Here is an 18,305-nt window from a genome sequence, read left to right as displayed (position 1 = left end):
GGTAGTTATGGAGGATGATCAAGAGTTTGGTCCAGTCCAGCAGGCAAATGGGTGTATGAGTCTGGTGTTCAAGAGAGAAGTGTGAGCTGTAGATCTGTATTTGGGAGTCATAAATAGATGAAATTTAAAACTATGAAAATGAATGGAATCACCAACGTGGTAAGGTTAGATAGAAAAGCTATCTTTCTTCTGGCTCACTTCGGTGTTTAAAGAGGAACACAGAACACTGGATAACAGTAATCATTCACATTTCAACATACAAAGCTGTTTGCTTGAAAGCATCTGTTCTCACCAGAGGAAATACAGAATTTTGTGTAGAACCAAGAATTACAGATTGTGCAATGAGGTTACTTGTGGACTAGGGTAGTTTTCCTACTACTCTTAAATTTTTGCACCCAAATTCCAACTTTCTATGCTCATAAGGCATCTTTAATGACCCTACTGCAAAAAACAAACACCCCCAAACCCCAGAAAACTTAAAATAGCTGTGCATAGTTGTTACTGACTTGGAGAAATACCCCAGAATATTTTAATAAAATCACTTCCTTAGCTCATTTCAGAAAAGCACAATTGCCCAGCTCAGCTTTTGTGACGGTGATGATGCTTATCTTTCAGTATCTCTTCAGAGTTTAAATTTCTATTTAGATTTCATTCATACTCATGGGAAAAAAATCAGTATGCCTTAGTCCTGGTGGTCAGTCTCATCAGTTCATTGTAACTGTGATTATTACCACTTTTACTAAGGCAGCCTAATCATCTGATTGTCATTCAAATTTTTATTTTTTCTACCATTAAGGATAACTGCGGCTTGATATACTCGCAGCAAGTTAAATGTTTTTTTTTTTTTTTTGCCATTTTCCATTTAGTTTGTTTTCATTTCTACTGCCACTCTCTCTTCTAGTCTTTTGTAACTTGCTTCTGAATTATTGCTGTTTCTTCTCTGGTCTCCAGGATACTCATCTTGCCTCACTCCCATTTTCACTTCATACGGACATTAACTTTGTGAGACACAAAACTAATCATGTGGCCTGCTTGCTCAAAATCGTTTGATTACTTAAGACTGACTCTACAAAGAAGGTAAAAATGCCTTAATGTGGCATTAACAATTGATCACAACTGGATTAATGCTAGATTTATTTCCTTTTATTTATACCCCAAAACTGTAAGCATGACTCATTAGTCTCCATAATTATATAATGTACAGGTGTTCTCCCCAACCTACAAGCAAGAATTCTATTTTGCTCAACATTTTGTTTGTACGGGTTTTCTATATTCTGCAATCATGTGTCCCAAATTAAAATACTTCAATCATATCAGATAATGTGATTGCTCATGTCTTTCAGTGTCTGTGTTGTGATATCATATAATTAAAAAAAATTTTTTTTTTCAACGTTTATTTATTTTTGGGACAGAGAGAGACAGAGCATGAACGGGGGAGGGGCTGAGAGAGAGGGAGACAGAGAATCGGAAACAGGCTCCAGGCTCTGAGCCATCAGCCCAGAGCCTGACGCGGGGCTCGAACTCACGGACCGCGAGATCGTGACCTGGCTGAAGTTGGACACTTAACCGACTGCGCCACCCAGGCGCCCCAATAATTTTAGAGTTTAATAAATATGATGATCAGTGTTCTACAACACGTTTCCTTAAGATTAAAGAAGAAGTTTTCTCTATTTTTCTATCATATAAAGCACCTTGAAAGATGCCTTGCACAGTAGACACTGAGTGTGTGGACCTAACATGTTCCATAGAAGGTATAAACCTCTTCAAATAAAAATAAGATTCCATTTTTTTTCTGATTGCAGAGGTTGTAGTTTTATGTTTATTCTCCAGGTAAATATATTTTTTAGCTTCTCACTTAAAAATTTTTAGATTTACAGAAAACTTGCAAAAAGAGCAGAGAATTCCTATATACCCTGTTTCCTCTAAAGTTAACATTTACATAACCACAGAATAATTATTTTTTATTTCATTTTTATTTTTTTAACTTTTTTGTAATGTTTATTTCTTTTTCAGAGACGTACAGACAGAGCACAGGAAGGGGAGAAGCACAGAGAGAGGGAGACACAGAATCCAAAGCAGGCTCCAGGCTCTGAGCTGTCAGCATAGAGACTGACCCGGGGCTCAAACCCACGAACCATGAGATCATGACCTGAGGTGAAGTCGGACGCTTCGCTGACTGAGCCACCCAGATGCCCCTAACCAGAGAATAATTACTAAAACCAGAACATTACAGGTGATACAGTGACTGACAGATCTTGCTCAAATTTTACCAGATTTCCCCCTAAAGTTCTTTTCTGATTCAAGTCCAATTATCCAATATTGCATTAGTTGCCATGTCTTAGCACCCTCCATCTGCAATAATTCCACAGCTTTTCTTGGCCTTTACTGACCTTGAAACTTGTAACATATCCCTCAATCTGGATTTGTCTGATGTATTATAATGATTAGGTTGATGTTATGTGTTGTAGCAAGATTATCAAAGAAGTGAAGTGTTCTTCTAAATGCTTCATAGGATAGAGTCCAATCAGTTTTTCAGTTATTTTTTTATCTTAATAAAAGTTACATTTTAAAGAATGAGATTGGATAAGAGTACCATTTAAATCATCCTAAATTATTTAACCTTTGTAGAATCTTTAATCCAAATTGTCAAATACTATTCATTTATACTCTGTCAGAGACAAATGGAATACATATACAAATCAAAACCTTATTTACTTTGAGTTCTGTCCCAACTGAAAAGTGGCTTACAAGAGCAAGAAAAAATTTGACATTTACATTTTTAAACACAAAACAAAACCAAAAAAACCATAAAAAGTATGAGAAATAATCTCCCTTCACTATACAGATTCTCTTTGTGAAATGCTAGTGTATCTCCTAATGCTTTTCTTAATTTATTAGTTACTGACTGTCTGCTGTCTTTCAGCATGCATATTTTATATTGACAATATATTCCAAACAAAGAAATTGGTCCTTTTTAGACAATATTTGCATATTAGAGATGAATTTGCTTCTTTAGAAAAATGGAATATTTACAAAAAGACCCCAAGGGTAACAAATACATAAATGAACAATGATTAATTGTACCACAGTTTTTCCCGAATATTGCATTTTTCACATAGCAGATACAATGCCCAAACTTTGCTCATTAACAAAGCACTACGTGGAAATCTTTGGCTCCTTACATATTTTCTCCTTCACAATTCTATTCCTCACTCACATAAAAGTAGAGTGGAGTGGGTTCAACAGAAAATAATGATAGAGCTACACCTTAATGGTAAGAATAAAAGTAAAAAGGTTTCAAAATATTTATTAAAACACCACCAAGAGTCAAACCGTTTTATTTTTCCCCAATGTCTCTTATAAAGAAATACAGAATCTTATCAATTGATTCTACCCTTAGGACTCATGTTTCTAAGTTTTATTGAGATTGCTTTGCAAATAGCCTTCGATTGCATCTGTTGAAAAATGTCTTTTGAGATCTGGCAATGGGATTAACAATCTTGCAACAAAACAGGCATGGAAATTTATATCTATCTATATGTATTTCATAATAGCTATTTGTATAGATATATACATAAATTAGTATCATATACATGTATATAAATCATAACAGTTTTATGTTTTATAAACTGAATATAAAGACCTTTTCATTACTTTTTAAAATTTTAAATGTATGTATTTAAATTCAAGTCAGTTAACATACAGTGTAGTATTGGTTTCAGGAGTAGAATTTAGTGATTCATCACTTACATAGAACACCCAGTGCTCATCCCAACAAGTGTCCTCCTTAATGCCCATCACCCATTTAGCCCATTTCCCCACACACCTCCACTCTAGCAACCCTCAGTCTGTTAACTTTTAAGAGTCTCTTAACACCTTTTCACTCTTATGTTTCACTTAATCCACCCAGGTTGGGCAGATTTTATAAATAACAATAGTCTCTCAATAGGTGTCTGTGTCTTTTATATTCTTATCTGTAAAATGAGAATAATATTTTCTAAAGTGTCTGACATATAGTAAATGCTCAATAAAAGTCATCTTTACTGACTTTACTATAGCATCTTTATTACTACCATCATTTAACAGGTTCTCACACAGAAACTACCCTGAAGTTTCCAAAACTCAGTGGTTGACAGTTTATCTAACTCACACTTTCTGCAAATTAGCCCTTATTTTATTCCTGAAATAAGCACTCAACAGTGAATGCATGTATACAGGTTTTACATATTTCACTGTACTGCTCACTGAAATGAGAGCATTTTAAATGTAGCATTTTATTCTTTGCTTCTTCCTGTTGTCTTGTGTATTATAGATGCTCCATAAAAATTTAGTAAATTAAGACCATCCTTACTATTGTTTATTAAGTTTCCACCTTAATGATTCCTTTTACACACATCAAAGTAAACTTCATGGTACTACACCATAACTTATTCCAGGAAGGATTTTGGTGATAGGGTCAATTACATTACTTTTTTCAAGTCATGCCTAAGCTCAAATTTTAAAATCCACTTCATTTCTCAGCCATTGTTCTTTTCCCTATGTCATCAAAACATCAAGTCCAGATAGGGTTATTCCTTTACCCTGGGATCCAAGAAGGAAGAAGTCAAACAGACCTTAGCCACAGAGGCCAGAGGGCATGTAACATGAGAGAGAAGTAAACCAATGCCATTAAAAGACACTGAATTGGGGGGGGGGGTCACATATTATCCAAGTTTAAGCAAAAGCTGATGAACACAAACACCTTACATAAATCTATTCGATAGCATAAGGATAAGAAAAGACAAATCAATGTAAAGGCAGAATCAAGATGAAACCATTAGATAAAGCCAGGAAGAAAAAGACAATGCAGAGTTGCAAAATACTGAGTTCTATTAAAAAATGACAATATTACTCTTCTAACACGTCTGCCCCAATTTTTACCATTTTTATTATTTTCCTCCTTAGTAATTCTGAGGCTATTCCTCTTCCCTTTCCACCTGCCATTCTTCACTCCTGGCTATTCTCATGCTCCGAAAAATATTCTCTGAGGGCAAGAAGATCCTTGAAGGAGGACTTCCCCTGTCACACCAGCTTTTTTGAATGCCTTTGCTTTCCTCTCTTTCTTCATGCTGCAAATGGACTCCAGGGAAAAAAGGTGACCACGGAAATCCACCGCTGCTGGCTGTACTTGTAGCTGGTTTGCCCCTCTCTAGCTGGTTCCAAGAGATGGGCATTCAGGTTTACTTGGAAAAAACACAAGTCTCTTTCCGGAGTTCCTTTACACTGTCCTAAGAATGGAGCCAGTGAGTGCCAGACTGGAAAATGATCCTCCTCAATTTTGCATTGTGTTTATAAGGCATTATGTTTACACAATGCTGCTAGAAAAACTCCTACTGTTATTATTCCATATAGCCTTGATAAATTAAACACCAAAATAAGTGATGACATTAAAAATATTAAATATTAAGGGATGCCATTTTACCATTTATTAATTCTCCTATAGTCTTGATATTTTTTAAATGTTAATCTGGTATTATCCAGTTACTGCAAGAAAGTGATATAGTTTTACCTGGCTGTTATCTGTCAATTCTTCTATCTAAATATTTGCAGGTTATACTACAGTGCAATTTACCAACTGGACACTTATGTGGACCAGCAAGATCTAACCACTGACATGTACTTTTTCTAGTGAAATCACTAGTATCATTCTGACATCATGTACCAAAGGGTAACAAGTTCTCTTCATATAAAATCAAAGATAATTTGTAAAAGAGCTGCACCAGCTTTGGAAGTAATGATGTCTCCTTGAGGGCATGTTTTAATGTATGATAGTCATCTCAGGGAAAACCTGATAATTTGTAGGTATGGCTTTTTGTGTGTGTGTTTCAAAGTGTAAGGTAATGAGGCATGGAAGCACATGAAGGACAATAAGCATTTAAATTTGAAGAGTCAGATGTACAAATTAAAATTGCTACAGTGATTTTTATTGAAAAACTAAAAGTTCAAAGACATAACACTTCACGGTTGTTTTATAGAGTTCTTGTTAGAAGGCAACAAAACATGAGAGTAATCTATTCAATATACTTTGTGTCAATTCTGGCACACTTAATTTTGAAGGGCAGAATGACTTATAAAAGGTCACAAATTCTACCAACATTATCATCATACATTTTAACTTTGAGCCTTCTCAAGCCAATGGCGGTTGCTTTTGCTAATCATGTATACAACATTTAATAAGCTAGAGATAAATTATTTTCCAATGTAAGATTTTAGATATGTTAATTAACAAAAAAGAGTAAATGATCATTAAATAGAATAGACGTCTAAAGTTAAAATAACCTCACTTGAAACTAAAGGAAGTACCAAGAGAAGAGGAAAGTAAGTACATAGATGTAATACCCATTCTGGAGAACCTGAGTGAAAAAAGAAAAAAAACCTCAAGAAATTTTTAGAACAATTAAGCTTACTTCAGCCATGGTACCACTTGATAAGTGTTTTTCAAAGGGAAAAAAAACTCTGTGGAGTGCTTTTATAATTTTTACCCAACCAAAGAGTAGTGGAAACTATTTCCATTACTTAAATTCCACCACAAATAATTATGCCTTAATAATTACTGTATATGTCAGTTTTATAACATTTGTGCAAAGGACAAAAAAGGAACTTATTTGATATGTTTTGGCAATGAAACAACCCTCCACATCGGGTGTGTATGCAGGTGTGTGCAATTTTTTTTGAAACAAAACAGAAACAATTTTAGTCTATCTGAGGCCAAGGTAAGTAGTAAACAGCCTTGAGTAGCCTAAAGGATTTTATAGCTGTGTGCAATTGACAGCGTGACTGTTATTATCACCTTGAAAATCAATTCACCAACTGCTTCTTCCACATACCTAGACCTAAGTATGTTCCTGCCTTCATAACATTAGAGATACTTACAGGTCAGTTCTGATACAAGAGCCAGGTTCTTATGTTAAACACAAATATGTTGCATACCAGTTAGGTAATAATAGTCCAATTTCCCTACCCTCTCTTTGCCTCAGTTTTCTCCTAACGATACTCCCCTTGCCTATAGTTCCCAACATTATTATGTGTTTACTCTTATACCCTAGTCCTTGTACTAGGCATTTTCAACACATTATCTTTATTGAATAATCAAAACAACTCCTTAAGGTCATTACTGGTAGAAATCCCATCTGGCAGACAGAGAAACCAGGTTCAGTAACTTCTTCCAGATCAAAGAGCAAGTACTCTAATCAGGATTCCTATTTAGATGTCAAAATGAAGAGCTCACACAATTTAACTACCAAGTGATAGGATTATAGTGACAGTACTTAAGCAATTTAATTTTTTTTTTTACTAGAACTACATTATACAGCATAGAGAACGTTCTGCAAATGCACTCCTCAGTTTGCTGCTGCAGGAAATTTAACATGTATAAAGAGGCACGCCACTTTCACAAAGCTAACAGAATGCTTAGAGGGAAAAGCAATTTGATTCAAATGTCCAGGGTTCTAGTCCAGCTATGGCATTAACTGATGTCCAACACTGTGAAAGTTTTACACAATTCATCTCAAAGTTCATTAAACATTTCAAGATTAGCATAAACTAATATGTTGGCATACTCTTTAGGGTCAGATTAGAAGAAAACCTGTAATGAACTGGCATTAACAGAAAACAAACAAAAAAAATAGGTTACAGTAGTCATGTCAAAGTAAATCAAATTCACATAAAGGTTCTTCTGATTTACAGCAAATATAGAGTACAGAGAAATATGTTAAACTACATCTCAGGAATGTAAACACTAAAAGTGACATTATGGTAAACTTTACAGGACAAACTACTTGATTATTCAACAAATAAACTGCAAGGAGACAAAAAAGATGCAGAGGGATTCTATACATTAAAAGGGACAAAATATAAATCAACCAATCACAATGCATGGAACCTTATTGGAACCTACCTTAAATTTGAAAATTGTAGATATATGATGATAGAAATTACTATTTTTACTTTAGGTCTGATCATCATCTAATGTTAATCATTAAATGTTAATAAAGAAGAAATATATATATATATGTGTGTGTGTGTGTGTGTGTGTATATATATATATATATATATATATATATATATATATTCTTTTATCTATGTGTGAACTAATAGGATAGTGTCTGGGATTTGCTACGAAATGATACAAGAGTGGGAAAAGTAAGCAAGGGAAGAGGATGGCCATTTTCTGGTGATTCTGGTGACTGGTCAAGTGTGTAATAGGTATACTGGTTCATTATATCGTTCTTTATACATTTATGTATGTTTGAAACTCTCAATAATAATAAAAAATAGGCAGCAGAGAATTAGAAAAGCATTAGTGAACAAGCCTAATACAGAGGCTCATTTAGGAAAATAGAGGTAGGGCAGGACTCACTGAGATCTTAAAGCAACTTTTCTGAGTCATGAGGGAAAGGAACATAGTCTTGGGTTTGCTATTAGATAGGCAAAAATAAGAATGTAAACTGAAGGTGGAAGTAGAGTGAAATGGCAAGACAAGCATGACTTTCCACAGACTTGTTTAGGAAAGAGAGAACAGTGAATTCTGGAGGGTTCTAAGGTGGGTAGAAAAAGAAGAACAATGATCTTATAGAACCTGGAGGATGCTTATTACCAATTAAAAGCAATGTATGTTGTGAACACAAATTTGCTATTTTTTAAGTGTTAAAAGTAAAGCATGGCACACCTTTTCGAGTGGCAAAAATCCAAAATGCTGATGATACCAAATGCTAGTGAGTATGTGGAACAGTACAAACTCTCATTTGTTGCTGGCTGGCACGCAAAATGGTACAGCCACTTTGCAAGACAATTTTGCATATTCTTACAAAGCCAAACATAATCTTACCATACAATCCAGCAATCACACTCCTAAGCATTTACCCAAATGAAATGAAAATGTATGTCTATAGAAAAACTTGCACACAAACGTCTATAGCAGTTTTATTCATAATTCCTAAAAGCTGGAAGCAACCAAGATGTCCTCCAATATGCAAATGGATAAAGTGGGGTCCATCCTTACAATGGAGTATTATTTAGCGATAAAAACAAATGAGCTGTCAAGCTATGAAAAGATATGGGGGAAATTTAAATATGTAAAGTGAAAGAGCCTGTCTGAAAAGGCAACAAAGTGTATGATTCAAACTATACGACATCTTCACAAAGGCTAACCTATACCGACTGTATAAGATGGGTGGCTGCCAGCAGGTGAGGGGGAATGGTTGAACATGGTAGAGCACTGGGGGGTTTTAGTACAGTGAAACTATTCTGTATGATAATGTGATGGGGGATACATGACATTATCCACTTCTCAAAACCCAAAGAACTGTACAACACAAAAATTGAACCCTAATGTAAACTGTGGGCTTTAGTTAATAATGTATCAATATGGTTCATAAGCTGTGATAAATGTACCACATTAATGCAAGATGTTAAGAGGAGGAACTGTGGAGTGGAGGGAGAGGGAATATATAGGAACTCACAGCACTTACACTTACGGTCTGCATTTGTCCAATTTTTCTGTTAACCCAATACTTCTCTAAAAAATAAAGTCTATTACTTAAAAAAAAAGAAAGAAAGAAAGAAAGAAAGAAAGAAAGAAAGAAAGAAAGAAAGAAAGCATAGTAACTGCTGAAATATGCAATCAGAACTGTTTGCTATCCAGGCTGATAATTCAAGACCTGAGGGAAAACTTAGTGATTTGTCACTTGTCTTCTTTCTCATGCTATGAGCCAGTGAACTGGGGCAGGAAAGCAACACTATGTATAAGGTTTCTCTTCGGAATTTTCATATTCCCCCCCAGGAAGCGGGCACTGCTGTTGAGGATGGGTCACTTTCCAACCAACCACTCACCACTGCAGAAATAACTTTTAGAATCAGAATCACAACTTAAAAGTCTGGAATTCTCCAGACTGGAGAGATTTAAGTGTTTTGGGTAGAGAGATGCTCCTGGAGACTTTTATTCAGGGCAGTAAAGTGTGAAATTGCTAGTACCCGGTCAGCCTCCTATTAGGAATCTGACCTAGCAGGGAAGGAACGCTCACTATTTCACCAGAAAAGTTACCCTCAGAAATAAAGGTTATTTTATTATGAGAAAGGGAGAAGCAGTGAGGACAGTTATGTGAAATCCACCCCAAAAGAATGCCCCAGGATCAGTAATTAGAGTATTTGTCTATTTTATGAATCTATCTATCCAATTACAGAAGAGCTAATTAATTTATACACATTCAAACTAATAATAAAATGTCAGGTTAAAAAATGCATTCAGAAAAATAATTTTAATTGATAATAATAATGATGATGGAGGTGATGATAAAACAGATAATTATATCAAGACAAAGGAAAAAATGAGAGAATGAGCCAAGCCTGTACAATAACATTACATGGCTCTTGATCAAAGGAGATGAAAGGCTCAGCTTAGAGCTCTCCAGCCCCCACACTTAGAGGAAAGTAAGGCCAGTCAAATAATGTGCAGCACCCATGGGATAAAAACAAGCCAGCTCTTCAGAAGGAGCACAATATTATGAAGCACAGTGTTCATAATCCTTATCTGAAATCTCTGGGACCAAAATATGTTTCAAAAAGCAGACTTTCAGGATTCTGGAAATCAATACAGTATCTATATCAAATATTTCCAAAAATCTCTAGCAGGTCCCAGGGAAGAAGCCTAAATTTAAACATATTAATATTTCTGCATGTAAACATGTAAATATTGTACCTTCAAAGAATAATTAAGTTTAGCTCAAGCTACTCTCAAACTAACTTTAGCATCAGACTTATAGAAAGTATCGTTCTGAGAGATTTATGGATTTGGGGATTGCAGAAACGAGGGGGAGGGTGGTTTCTTGTACAGTCTCCCTTTAGTAAAGCCATCAAGCCTGAGGGAGTTCAGTAGAGCTCTACCACAGTGGCTGGAGGTCAAGGACGGTGAACCAATTGGTCGGTTCATGCCCTCTGAGCTTCTACCTTGGGTAAATAATAAATCTTTTCTGTTAGAATGTCTATAGCAGTGGTTCTCAACCTTTAGTATATATCAAAATTGCCTGCACTGGATTAAGCTAGGGTCTGGGGTTTTTGAATTTTTATCAAGTTCCCCAGGTAACTGATAGTCACCAAATTTGAGGGCCACTGATCTAGAGGACGGGGAAGACTGCATATCCTTAGGGCCATCCCACCTAAATCTTATTATTAGAAACATCACATTCAAGGTTTTATGGCCAGAAACGTCTCTGAAGTGCTAACAGTACTCTGCCTGACTGGATCAATGGAGAGGTTAAAACAGCCACCAGTTAGGTCTGCCTTCCCTCTTTAAAAATTTGAGAAACTTTAATAAGACAAAGAGTGAAAGACGTCCTTCCTGACACTTTACATGGGGACAGTCAGAGGTCTCACACTAAAACAAGTTAAAGACACACAGAAATAATCACATCTCCAAAATATTACGCAAGACCCTTGATTAGTCTTCCCAGGATGGTCATCTCGTCCATACTGCCAGCATATACAGGCACATAAACTAGACAGTATGAGCTATTTGATGGCCTCTATGAATTCAAATTTATTTGATAAAATGGAAAACTGTATATTTTTTCCTGTTACTAGAAAAATGGCTAGAAACTACCACTGAGATTTACTGTGCTGAGTTGGCACTGGGTAACTATATGTAACATGAAATGCAGCAGCACATCGCACAGCAGCTGAATATGCATGCATGACATTGCTTTCTTCTCAGCAGTGAATGATGGAAGCACAAATTCTGCTCCTAATCATCACAGACTCCAATGGAAGGGTACATGTGACTAATCCCACACAATCCCCAATTACCGCCAAGATAGGGTAAATGTGACTTTAAAAGTTCACGTTATAAATGCTTTGACATGTTCAGAAAAAATGTATTTTAAAACACTAGTGGTCAAGTAAGTAATTTTTTAAAACTCTAGGTAAGCAAAGAAGTGAAGGGGAGCAAGGTGGAAGAGGGGAAGGAAATTAATACCCACTAAGCATCTGTGAAGAGTTCACTCTTCCAGATGTTGATGCCGTTTTTGTAATAGGCTTCTCACTCATCTCCATTGAAAAGGGGAGGGTCTAGCAGATTTTGGTTCTTTATGATGGCAAGCACCAAATATAAGCAGAAACTCTGTACCTTACTGCAAGAGAGTGAATCGTGATCTAGAATATTTACCGAACAGCAATGCCAAGTGGCACAATTAAAAGAAAAGCAGTATTTCATTATATAAAGAGAAAAGAGCCTGAAGTTCTGAGACTGCAGAATGTATGGCTACATGAACAACGACCTCCATGCTAGGCCAAACAGGAAATTTATAATATTTTGGCTATTAGTCAGTTGTTGGTAACTGACAAGGTCTTGACTCATTATCAGTCCTGGGCCACTAAGTCAAAGTAGACAAGTATGGATAAAGGACAAATGCATGAAACAATTAAAAAAAAAATCCAACTAAAGACTAACATTCAAAATGAAATCATAAATGATGTCTGGAAAGTTTTAAATGCCAAAAAAAAAAAAGAGTTAACACTTTCTCCCTCTTGATATATCAGTATTTATGTATAAAAATCACAGGAATACATTGCTGTTTTGGGGGTAATTAGCATCTCTAAACATATTGTTTTTTCTTTAATATCTGCAAAACACAAAAGGCTACTGGGAGGGCAGTCTCCTAGTATGCCTCTAGTAAGAATGCCAGAGTTTGGAGTGGTTAGTACATTCTTCCTGAGGATTTTTCAAATGAATTCACTTTACTGCCACTTTACATCTGAATCTGGATTGTCAATGTATTTACTTTACAGATAGGATGGTTAGTCTGCAAAGAATAGAAAAAAATTTCCCTTTCAAAGAAAAATAGAAAGCATGGGAGTTCTTTAGAAAATCATATAACTGCTAAACCTTGGCTTTTAAAAATCCTATATTATTTCTTCATATAGAGTTAATTTCCATTAATTGTGGAAAAGTTAGAAAATGAGAGAGAAGATGTCCACAACCTAGAAAATTTTATTATATTCTTTCAGTCATTCTCTCTTTATATCCCTCAATATAAAGACATAAAATCACAAGTGTATGCATTTATATGTTATTTAAATATAATAAATTAGTAAATAAGTAACTGATACCTAAAACATTCATATAAAAGTATTTTACAAGAAAGTCAACTATATTACCCAAAATTCTGTAAATCACCTTAAATAGTAAAGCAGAAAATGTCCCCACAAATAGCAGTTTTAAAATGCTAATTAAGATGAAGACCATGGAACAGAGTCCATTGTTCTCCAGTAGTGAGTATCAAATATAAAACTAAACATTATCGTACATTTCTAGAATGTTGGTTCTACCAACCAAATTAAAATGGAGATTTAATCAGTGATGTATGGCATTTAAAAATTGTCTCATCCATTCATTTATTCAATATACTCATTAAAAAGCTATTTCTTAACTAATACTGTTCTAGGAAGTGGGGAAACAAATATGAGTAAGACAGTTTCCACCCTTCAGGAACTTGCAGTCAAGCGAGGGAGGCAGAGAAATGAGCAGAAAAATTATAATACAATGTGATAAGTTCTATGATAGCCCTAAGCAGGACAGAGCTGCTAAACCATCCATGAAAGTGGTATCAGCACAGAAGCCGACTCAACTAAATTAGAAAAGTAGTAAAGTCAACTGGGAAGTGTGAAGTGGGTTGGAGTGAGGTAAAAAAAAAAAAAAAAAAATTAGGCATGAGGGGCGCCTGGGTGCTCAGTTAGTTAAGTGACTGACTTCAGCTCTGCTCATGGTCTCCAGTCCTGGGCTCTCAGTTCCTAAGTTTGAGCCCCACCCCACAACGGGCTGTCTGCTGTCAGACTGGTGGAGCCTGCTTTGGACCTGCTTTAGATCATCTGTCTCCTTCTCTTGCCCCTCCCCTGTTTTTGCTGTCTCTCTCAAAAATAAACATACATTAAAAAAAAGATATTTGAAAATAAAGTTATATGACCTTATGTGCTAGGTCATGGGTGTGAGTCATATTCAAAGAGCCATGAGGCAATTATGCGCTCTCAGGGCTTTTCTGCAAGCACATAATGTTCATTTGCCTTTGCTTAGTAATGGTATTTTTGACCACTCCCAGTCAATGTGTTGCTCCATTTCTCCAATGTATATTTACTATACTAGTTGTTACTTTTCCCTTACAACTATAATTAATTTGTGGTAAGATCATTCAAGACTATATGTTATGGACTGAGTATCTGTGTCTCTCAAAATGTATATGTTGAAGCCCTAATCTCCAATATGATGGTTATTAGGGGTGGGACTTTTGGGAGCCAATTAAATTTAGGTGAAGTCATAGGGTAGGGCTATCATGATGGGATTAAGTGCAAAAGAGGTTAGAGAGCCTACTCTCTTTCTTCCATGAGGACACAGCAAGGAAGAAGACAGGAGGAGGACTCTTTTCAGACAATGAATCTGCTGGCACTGATTTGGGACATCTTCCAGAACTGTGAGAAACAAGAGTCTCTTGTTTAACCCATATAGGCTGTGGTATTTTCTTACAGCAGCCCAAACTGATTAAACCACAATACAAATAAATTCCTCATGAAATTTTTAAGATTCTTGACTGAAATAATCAAGTGGGATTTGACATATAAGTTCCGATTTGGCCATGTTAAATTTGAAAGCCCAAGGGATCTCTAAGGGGAGATGCACTGTAGCAGTTGTTAGACTGGACTGACACTCAAGAGAGATCAGAATTGTGATTTATTTTTGGAGTCCACAAAGACTGGTATACAGTGGAACAAACAGTAGTAATATGGTACTTTTGGGCATATTAGCACTAGAGAGATAGACAAGGGGATATATAAGGAGACAGAGGCATTTGCCAGAGCAATGATTCTCAAAGCGTGGTTCCTTGACTAGCAGCATGAGCCTCAGCTGTCTACTTGTAAGACCACATCTCATATCTACTGAACCAGAAAATCTGGGGATGGAGCCCAGCACTGTGTGTTTTCACAAGCCCTTCAGGTGATTTTCATGCCTCTAGAATCTGAGGATCTTTAGACAATGATAATGATGAAGACACAGAAAAAAGAGGTAGAGGAGGAAAACAAAACCAACACTACCCCTGTCATCACCTAACTGCAGAATAGTAAGTCTCATTTCCAAGTTGTTTTAAAAACACTGTTTATAAAAACCGGCATCTGCTTGAAAAATGAACCATTTGGATTACCCATGTTTTTTACCATACAGTTCAACAGATGTTTGAATTACATATTAGAGATTAAGTTGATCTTAAAGAACCACAAACAGTAATTATGTACTGGCATGCATGACCAAATGTACAGCTTAACTATTACTCTTCATCCTTTAAAGAATCATTTTCCAGAATTACAAGTTGTTGGATATTTGTAATTTGCCTATTTAATGTGAGAAATGAATTATTCAGAGGTTCACACTATAGGTGAGTACTATAAAATATAAATTTACTACTCGGTAGATACAAGCGATAACTTACTAATTATATTTTCAAAATGCTTCTAATTTAAATTCACAGGTGATTGATGTAGTAAAACAAATAGTAAGCACCGGAGATAATTTAATCAACAAATGACCCTGTGAAAGGTGGTGAAGGTATAAATTTCATTCAATTTTATGTCACTGTTTCATTTCTAAATAGCTAATTTAGGTTCTGTTCAGAGGTGGACATTCAATTTGTTACTTGCATTCATTACAAACAAGTAACCACATTAAAAGGTCTTTTAAGGACCGTAAGCCATGTTTCACTATCTTTTGCTCTGAGTTCTTGACCAGCTATGAAATTTAACTTTTTCTGCATAGTTTAATAAGTGAAACTCCCAAGATGCCTTATGAAATTCTAATTATATTTAATGCTGCACATTATTGAGAATAAAAATTTTAAATGGGAAAAATTAATCACAGACTTTGTGAAAATGTTTTTAAATTACGAAACCCAAGAGTAGTTACCATCAAACTTTTAATCACCTCTAGAAATTCTCTCTCTGCCAAAACATATTTTTGACTAAAATGGGCACTCAACTCACAAAGCCATATGCACAAAAAAAACTGAATCTGAAATCACGCTATTTGCTCTTGACAGTCCATATCCATGTTACCATACTATAAACTTAGCTGTTCCTACAAGCAGCTGCTCTAACAACAAACTGAACATTTAATATATGCCAGGTATTCTGTGAAATGTATTAAATATATTATGTCCTTTAGTTCTTCTACCAATGCCAAGATGTAGGTAATATCATTCACATTGTACAGATGACATATTTGAGTAGTAAAAGGTTTAGGTAACTCCTAAAATCCAAATCCTAGCCACCTTGCTTTACTTGCCTCACTTAACTCCTTTCTGTCCCCACTTTTTTGAATAATCCAGAAATTTAATTAAAAGAATTCCATATACATTTCAGAAAGGTCTTTCTTATTGAGTACCTCTTTGTGTGATCCAATCCCTCTCTTCCCTTTCACTCCTTACCAAGCCATACACAGCAAAATAATGGCAGTCAGAACAAACACCCATGTCTCTGAACTCCTGGTGTTCTGTTCTGTAGAGTAAAACAACCATGGATGGCATAGCCCAAACTTGATCCCAAATAGCAAATGGTAAATAAGGGACTAGAATAAGGAGACGCTTCCTAAATCTATCCACATGTATTTCTCATGCATATTTATCCTAAAAAGTATCACTAAATTCTTTCAAAATTCAGCGTAGCTTATATAATATTTGGTATAAAGAGTACCTTTATCATCTGTAGTTTACAACAGAATGTGTAATGTAACAATAATGAACACAACAAGCAATCCATTTTAACACATACATTAAGCTGGCCATGACTCTTTCTGGCAAAAGAAAAGGCTTTAAAAGTCAATTTTAAAAGTCATTTACTTAGATCAGCCTTTGTACTTTCTCTATATGAGGCTTTTAAGAAATGAAACCTACTAAGCTTGAAATTCTACCAATTAACTGCAGATTTTGGTAGGGGGTGGATCTAATTATCAAGTGTTAGAACAGCAGTCTGACTAATTTGACCTATGATTCTTAGAAATGGTGTAGAGGGCCATTTTATAAAAATATTCTACTCAGCCCAAGCTTCTTTAAAAATAAGACTGGTTTAAGAAAGCAAAGGAAGGACAGAGGAATTCATGATGGAAATACTAAAAGGTGTGAAGAATAAATTTGGTCACTTTTAAAGAAACATTATGAGAATTACATCCTCTTTGTCTTCTCTATTCCTCACCTTGTCTGTTGGAACTGTATGTGTGTGTGTGTGTGTGTGTGTGTATATATACACGTGTGTGTGTATATATATATACATATATATACATATATATGTATATATGTGTATATATGTACATATGTGTGTGTATATATATATGTGTGTGTGTATATATATATATGTGTATATATATATATATGTGTGTATATATATATATATATATATATATATATATATATAATACTAGTCATTGATTCATTTTTTTCCCTTCCACAAAATGCTGCGCCTTGGGTTTGGTTTCAGAGATACTTTAGTGTGCATCACACTATTCCTGTCCCAATGTACCATTTGTGAGCAATTTACCCTTCATGCCTAATTATCAGTCAGTACCAAATATATTACCAAAAATACTTGTCCATTTAATTTTATTCTACATTTTCTCATTACTTTCTTATATTTTTATAGGCTCTGTACTTTTTTTTGGAAATGATCTGTTATTCCTCTAGGGAAAAATGGTGACATGTGGCTTGTCAATTACACTGATGTTCCAGTTTCAAGGATTCATTTTGTAAGACTAACAATTTCAAGTTCCAATTCACTGGTCAACGTACAAAACCCTTCCCAGCACCTGTTGTCATTTTACCAATCCTTTTTAGTAGTTTTGTTGGATTTTGATTATGTGTGTGGCATACAAAGCTTGTTTTGCAGCTACAGAGTAATTAGAGTAAATTAGTTTTCACATGTCCTTAAAAAAATCAAAGTTGATAGTTAATGTCTTGCTAATCTTTCCTATGCATTTTACTTTTCCAGAAGGATTCTAATATAGCAAATGATACCCTACGATCCACAAGAGAAATAATGTTAATTGGTGACACAGACTTTTCTGACTAGAATAGGCTGGAGGGCAGGATCTATCACTCTCATCCTTGATTAGTGGATGAATTTGTAAATATCCTTTGGGATAATTCTCTTCCACATCTTGACTCAAGAATAAAATTCAACAAGAAATTATGAAATGCTAACATTAATATTTTATTATTTTACCATATATTTTAAGTATATATATT

This window comes from Prionailurus viverrinus, chromosome X (assembly GCF_022837055.1).
Source record: "Prionailurus viverrinus isolate Anna chromosome X, UM_Priviv_1.0, whole genome shotgun sequence".
NCBI classification, from domain to species: Eukaryota; Metazoa; Chordata; class Mammalia; order Carnivora; family Felidae; genus Prionailurus; species Prionailurus viverrinus.
The sequence above is the reverse complement of the archived record's forward strand: the minus strand, read 5'-3'. Positions refer to the sequence as shown.